Source organism: Diadema antillarum, unplaced genomic scaffold (assembly GCF_040938485.1).
Source record: "Diadema antillarum isolate AM-2024a unplaced genomic scaffold, OU_Dant_1.0 scf00000206, whole genome shotgun sequence".
Classification (NCBI taxonomy): Eukaryota; Metazoa; Echinodermata; class Echinoidea; order Diadematoida; family Diadematidae; genus Diadema; species Diadema antillarum.
Window position 1 is genome coordinate 191430 of NW_027271095.1, and position 7847 is coordinate 199276.

Here is a 7847-nt window from a genome sequence, read left to right on the forward strand (position 1 = left end):
AGATTTTAAATCAACCTTCTCTCTTATACACTGGTTTATGTCAAATTTTAATAAAATGTTGTTTTATTTCGCTTTATTTGGCAAAGTGCGTCAGCTTTAACGTAGAGTAGCGCTGTATACCTTAACGGCCCATTGCATCATCGTCTAATAAGAAGAAAATTGTTGTGATGAAGCGCCACAAGCAAAGTTGCCGTTCTTAAAAGCATGCACACTGCTTGATACCGTTTCAACTTAAAGCGCAGCTCAAGACATAAATATATCGCTTGTAAGGCGTACTTGTGTTTCCTCAATACAAGTACAACTGAGCTGCATATTCGTCTAGCCACATGGTTAGGGTGAATAAGATAGGTGGATGCATACAGCACTGTGCCGTGCATTTCAGCATTCATTACCCTTAATTTGTCGCTTCAAATTAGAATTATCATGATTGTAACTATACGAATCCCATTATCTGCATGCTACAATGATCGCTGATAGCTGCGTGTGTGTGGAGGAGAGTGTAAAAGGCACTAGGTGGGTTCTCTAAGAGAAAATGGAAAAGAAAACAGCTAAATATCAATCATGATGGGACATTCTGTCCATCGCCCAATTCTCATGTGCAAACAGGCGACAGTAAGAAGGCGAGCGCCAACTCGAATGCAAAAAGCATTTGCGACCATGGCATAATAGTGATACCGCTGGGTTGTGCGACGATTTTAGGTAGAGAGTAAATATGAGCGAAAAGACCAAGAAACGCTCTCGGATGCAATATTGAGATAGAAATGTAACAGTCATGGTAAATAAAGAAAATGAGCAAGCTTCGTGCTTTTCACTCCGTTTCTCCTCCCGAGTAAAAATCACATTGATATTGGTACAGAATGCGGTGAACTCACTAATGCAGCGTGGCTAGGAGGAGACAAAGACATCGACTCACCATGATCTTCCCGCCATTCAACTCGACCTTCAGATTACTACATGGTACGCCGTCTGCCCGCCTTTTGTGCACCATCCTTATACGTAGCAGACCGCGGGAAATTAGGCATGCCTACTTCCGTGAAAACATTACGACCTGAAATCGATATCACAGCTCATGCCAAACATAATGTATGAGGTCATCTTAACGTACAAAATAAGAATTAAAAAAAATCCCTACACGTATCGGAAGAGTGGTAACATATTGGGATAGAAAAATGATGTGTATAGGTTCAAATCGTGAATGGGTGAAGAGACACACTCTTTGAACCTCTTGATGCTGTTTCTATACTGCAACTATTTTCACCGGAGTATAAGTTCATATAATCTCTCCATCTCTCTCTCTCTCTCTCTCTCTCAATATATATATATATATATATCTCAAGTGAAAGAGCGAATCGCTCGAAAATTTGTGCCGAAATAAACTGTTGGTGAATACAGCATGAACTTAGTTTCAGTTTTATTTTTTTATGATATTATCACACCAACACGTGGACAACTTACTCAATATATATACTTATATATATATATATATATATATATATAGCAATAATAATGTCACAATAGAGGAATGCATTAATGCCAATTGCCTTGATTTTAATTCAAAATCCGAATTTTCGGGGGCCTCCCCCTTCGTCAGGGATGACAGTGCGAATAATATAACTGTTAATATCACTGTGAAAATTCATTCGCACTGTCATCCCTGACGAAGGGGGAGGCCCCCGAAAATTCGGATTTTGAATTAAAATCAAGGCAATTGGCATTAATGCATTCCTCTATTGTGACATTATTATTGCTATTTCTAGTACTGCCAATACGCGGAGCAAATACAACATATATATATATATATATATATATATATATATATATATATATAATATTATATATATATATATATATATATATATATATATATAATATTACATTATATTTCTAAAGTCATTACTGGTATAACTAACATGCTCACAATGCTGGTGCCACTCCTGTGACAAGGACTTTGCATTCCAATTTCCTTTCACCCTTGTTTTACGCAAGAGGTGTTGTTAATATTTCTAACTCCTCTCACGTATTGAAATGTATGTCAGTTAGTGATTTTTGTCTCTTGTTTATCTATGACACTTTAACCCTTTCTATGCCAACGGGTCAAATTTGCACACATATCTCTCACGAACATATGGCCAGGAAATCCATGTAGCATGTACACAGAGGGTTAATTAGCTTCTTGTTGGTATTTCTTGTATTTTATGTACATGTAGTTACAGTATAATTGATTTACATTTTTCAGAGGGAAGATTTCATTGTACTGCACTCACATAATACTTTGTCATCATCATCATGGGGGGGGGGGGGGCACACTAACATTATAATTATACAGCCCCCCCCCCCCCCCACACACACACATACAGAGCATACATATACATTGCCCCCATCTCCCTGCAGTCACAATAAATACTCATTCTCCCCCCCCCCCCCTTCTCGTTGGACTATGAATAGGCCTACAAGCAAAATTTAAACTTAGAAAAGTAGTAGGAAGTACATACATTCAAACTTAAAAACAAAATACCTGTCTGGCCATGCTCTACACTAATACATAATAAAAATGTCCTAGGGGACCCTTAATGCTAACTGCATTTAACTGATTTTTTTTTTAAATTGCAATCACCTATAAGAGAATCAGTTTCTCCTCTCAACAATTTCCCTTTTTCCTTAGCTTCTTCTTCTTCTTGTTTTTTACCTATGCATACCCCGGCATTCTCTCAAATCACCAGTATTAGTGCAGGAATTGTGGAATTCAGAAGGATCATATCCATGACAATGGGGCGCAAAAAATATTTCTGATGCCACTTCTGGGTTTAAGCTGATGACAGTCACCAAACAGCACAACAACATTGGCTCATCCAATCTTAAGAGAAGACAGTCCTCTGTGAAAATCGACAAGCACTATCCCTGGTGACAGATTTGCAGAGACAAGACCATTATACACGTACAGTGAAGAGATAGAGTACAGTAGAGCTGTGTATTCTTTATTGCACTCAAGGTGAAAGCAAGAAAACACAGTTTCATACAAAATCCTTGTATTTCCTAGAGAACTGGTTTTAATTTCCCACAATAACTGAATAACATACCTTGTTATATACCTGAAATGCAAGTATTGACCCGACTAAATATACCCAATACGATATTAAACATCAGTTCGCCTAAGACAATGCTGATGCTGAGAAAGACAGGAGCAAACATAATCAGAGATATCTATATCGCACAATAATGTAATCGTTAACTGTTACAGGTGTTAAGTGTACTCATACATTGCACAACTGAAGACGCATACTTCAGTGAAAATTGTTCCACAACCCCTGATAGACTCATAAGAGAAAATAAGGAAAGACTAGTCAAATGAGATACAAATGTGGCAAAGTATGCTGTACGATGTATCACTTTTGCTTTCCAGTACATGCATGTACTAGAGAATAATAATCATAGTGTGTACACACATAATCATTGTTATGCTTTCATAATGTTTTCATATGCATTGTGTCTTTGTCTTTTAAAAAGCATCTCTCCAACTGTGCTTTGCATGTACATAAAGTTTACACTGAAAGTGCATCTTTTTACAGTCTAAACAAATATGAAACTCAGTATCACTGCAATTGCAATGGTATATTCTATTATTCTTTCCTTTTCTTGAGTGCAAAGGGACATATACACTATGTTTTACATGCTATATTTCAGAGCATTGATGGGATGATCATGATGATGATCCATAGCAGTTGTACAGCGCCATATATCTGTTGTAGAAACATTCAAAAGCAAATCATTGCTAATTACTATTACTGTTATCCTTAGAAGTTCATGAAATTTCCACTCTTTGATCATTCAAACTATATGTGACCCACTGCAACAAAAGGATCCGAAAGTCGGGGGAGGACAATTTTCTGAAAAAGACATGACATTATTCCCTTACTCTTTCACTTTTATGTCATACACAACATGACTCATGAAAGTACTTGGTTGCGGAGATATGGATGATTTTATTAGCGCATGTCGAGTGGTTTAAGAAATCAGCGTTTCGAGAAAACTGCCTTCATAGTTTTCCTTCCAACGCTATCATGATTAAAAGGAAGCAAGACAGTTTTCGACGCTTGACAATAGAAGGTACGCTCCTAGCAACCTCCACGATGTTCATTCAAGCTTAGCGCCAGCGGTCCACGCACGACCAATCAGTTACCAGGATGCCACGCACTGACCAATGAGATCACTCCCTCTTTTCTAGGGGAGGAGTCTAGCCGCGGCGCTAAGTCCAAATCTTCGGTCACGTTTCTGTTCCGTTGAAAGTCGCAAAATCATGGCCCAGAAAAAATGCTATTTTCTTGCCTATCTTTTGATCATTTAGCTTCGAAATTTCGGCAGATGATAGAAGATACATTAGACGACAAAATTATGTCAAAAACAGAAATCCAAATGTTTTGACAGATCTTGATGATCTGACTTCAAACTCTATTTTCTCCGCTCACTCGTCAGCAACTTTGGGATCCTTTTGTTGTAGCGGGTCACATTATGATCAAAGCTATTGTAAAATGCATAGATACAGCCTAAACAACATTTCACAACTTCATCTACGAGGAAGCAGACTTCAACTTCATTTAGACTCTCAACTCACAGAAAGGTGACAATTTCTCTGTGCATACATGCAGCAAGTGAGTGCTAGCTTTGACAATGGAGCATTGTTCAAAGTGGAACAGTGCAAATGTGGCAAGAGTTAATAGTACTGTCGCACATTGTCTGAGTAGAATCCTACATCATGGCATACTATCTGCTGGTGTGCTACTGCACAAGTGAGCTGTCTTTAAATATTCTTAAAATTGGTATGCAAAAGAATTTTATAGAACACTACCTAAACCTACTGATCTTTGTTTATGTCATGATTGCTAAAAATTAATAGAAAAGTCACACACTTTCAATGAATTGAATTATCATATAATGTTATTGGTGAATCATTGTAAAATATACCAAGATAAAAAGAGTAAAATATAAACAGATGCAATGCTGTTTCCTGATCACCAGAAGTAAACAAAACAAATCTGAGGTATGAACACACAATATGAAAAATAGCATTCTGTTGAGTGACATGTAATGAAATTACAAAGTAAGGTCTGCAGTTCTGAGACTAAGAAAGCACTGTAACATTTAATTATTCCCCTTCAACAACAAAGGACATGCATAGAATATTCTCATTGAAGATTTCAATACAGTGTTAATGGGTCATAAAAACAAGTGTTAATCACAGAAACTCCATTTTGGGAGAATAAAGTAAATGGCTTTGCAATGCAGATGTGTTACTTTATAAGATAACTGTGGGAACACATTTTCATCAAGAGAAGGCAGGTATACAAATTATAAAACCATAAGGAAGTATGTGCAATCAAAGAGTGAAACCAACCCTCTAAAGTGACTTGCACACTAGCAGGGGATAACATTTCAAATGCTCTTACCAGACATAACTCTTCCTTAGTTCTTTTACCAAAACATATACTGGTACCTAGTGCCTAATACCTTATGTACATGTGTATACATATCCTAGAGACTCCAACTCTCCCGTTTTCGACGGGAGATCTCCCGCCGAAAGCCCACTTTTGTAGAATCTCCCGTTCTCCCGCTGAAGATTTGATTTCTCCTGCCCTGGCTCTGTGTCTCCCGGTGGAAAGGATTTCTTACTTATTGCTATCGTATGTTGAAAAAATTAGCCTTAGATAGCACCAGAGAACATCTAGAACCCTAGGAACTTCGCACTTTGCACACATCAACTTGGAGTCTCCCGTTTGCTAGGGGTTTCGGGCGGGAGAATATCCAGATCAGAAGGTGCTTGGGGTTGGAGTCTCTGATATCCTGAGATACACTGTACGTGGGAATCATGCCTACTAGCAGACATGATGCTATTGTTTCAGTGTTCATTGTGCTGGGCTAATAACATTAGGTGTAGACATGCAGATGATCCTGTAGTTTTATTCATATAACTCTTGCTCACTATGGCCAGAATCACAAAAATAAATATCTTCATGTTGGTGATCAGAAGCAACCAGAGTTCTTTTTGCTGTCTAAAAGCAAGATGGCGTTCAAAGGTCAATAACTTGTTGCAAACTGTATGCTTGTATGAGGATAGGAATACAGTGTAGTTCATGCATAATTGACACTTCAGCTAGCTCTGGGATCAGCTGCATGAAACAAGCATATAAAAATATTGATCAACCACATGATGAAACTCAAGTTTCCAAGTAAGAAACTGCCTCATTATGTGCCATGCAGCATCTACGCACTTATGCATGCAAGACTACTGTAAAAGTGACTATCACCTACTGCAGCTACCACTGCAAGAGCTAATACTAAGTACCATCCCACTATTCTCATCCACCAGCATAGAATATTTTAGCAGCGCTGACATATTGTTCATGAAATTATGCCATGATATTTTTGACAGATGATCACTCACCATTCACCTTCATGTTTTTTTTTTTTCATTTTCTAATAGCATAGGTTACTTTAGACTCGACTAGTGTAATATCTATCTACAAAACACTCTTTACAGTGGTTTGTTTAAAATGGTAGGACCACTGTGTGCAGGTTCTCTCAACATCTGCACTTTGAGACCCTGATTGAGCTATTATGGTTGCTGTTGTTGTTGCCACTGTTGTGTAAAATAAAACTCTCTCCTGGTTCGTTTTACTGTCTCAATAATGATACCATTGTAAAGCGCATTTATAAAAGTATATATATGTGCTATATAAATGTATTGCTGTCATTATTATCATTAGCATTATTCAAACACAACAAATATAACTAATATTTTGAAGGAGTCCTACAGAAGTTCTGATCTAATAAGCTCATGAAAATATTAGTCATTATCTTATTCAAGGCACAGAACATAATTTCCTGCTCACATAAAGGCCAAACTACCTGAGAGCCCCCTCCCCAAACAAAGGAAACTAAGACCCCGTTTACAGTGCGGGGCCGGGCTCGGCCGCGGCTCGGAGGGTTTGGAAGCCAGACTAAAATTGGCTGCGCAATTGGCCGCGCATTTGGCCCAGTTTGCGTTTACACCAAGAAAAAGCCGGGCTCAGCCGCGTCCGAGCCGCGGCCGAGACCACCTCCAGAACGAGGCCAAATGCGAGGCCAATTTTGGCCTCGCATTTGGCCTTTTGCGCATTTACACTGAAGCGGGGCTGGGAACGGCCGCGGCCGAGCCGCGGCCGAGCCTCGCACTGTAAACGGGGTCTAAGTTCTGAATTCCATAATAGCTGCTTGTCAACAGGTGTCTGCTAATATTTAATTCTTTTGATGTCTCTTATACATGTTGTGCATGCAAAAAAAAGAAGAAAACAAACCACATACACAACAGCAACAGCAGGTCCTAGCTCGTACTCTTTTTTGTTTTTCATGTTGTTGCTGTTATCATTGTTTCACAAATTCCCTTCAATACAGTAGAAAGAAATGCATCATTTCCATAATTTATATGATCATGCAGAGATACCAACTCTCCATCTTTCAGAAGATCTTCCACTTTGAGGCCATATTTGCAAAATCTCCTGCTTGAGTTTGAATTTCTCCCACTCCATCTTTGTGTATCTGACTTGAAGTGTATTTTCTCCAGCTTAGAATTTAGCTATTCCCCGCCTAACTACCTAGCTTTAAAATATAAAACTAAATTCAAACAAAAACAGAGACCTCTTCAACCGTTAATATAGGTCTCTTGGCTTGGGTGAACTGCATTAGGGAACTGCATACAAATATACATTAAGAACGTAAAGATTGCAATTACATGATACCGTGTGTATCTACCAAAGATCTGAATACAGAATATGAACAGCACTGGCAAAGTGATTGTTAAAGAGCACATAGCGATA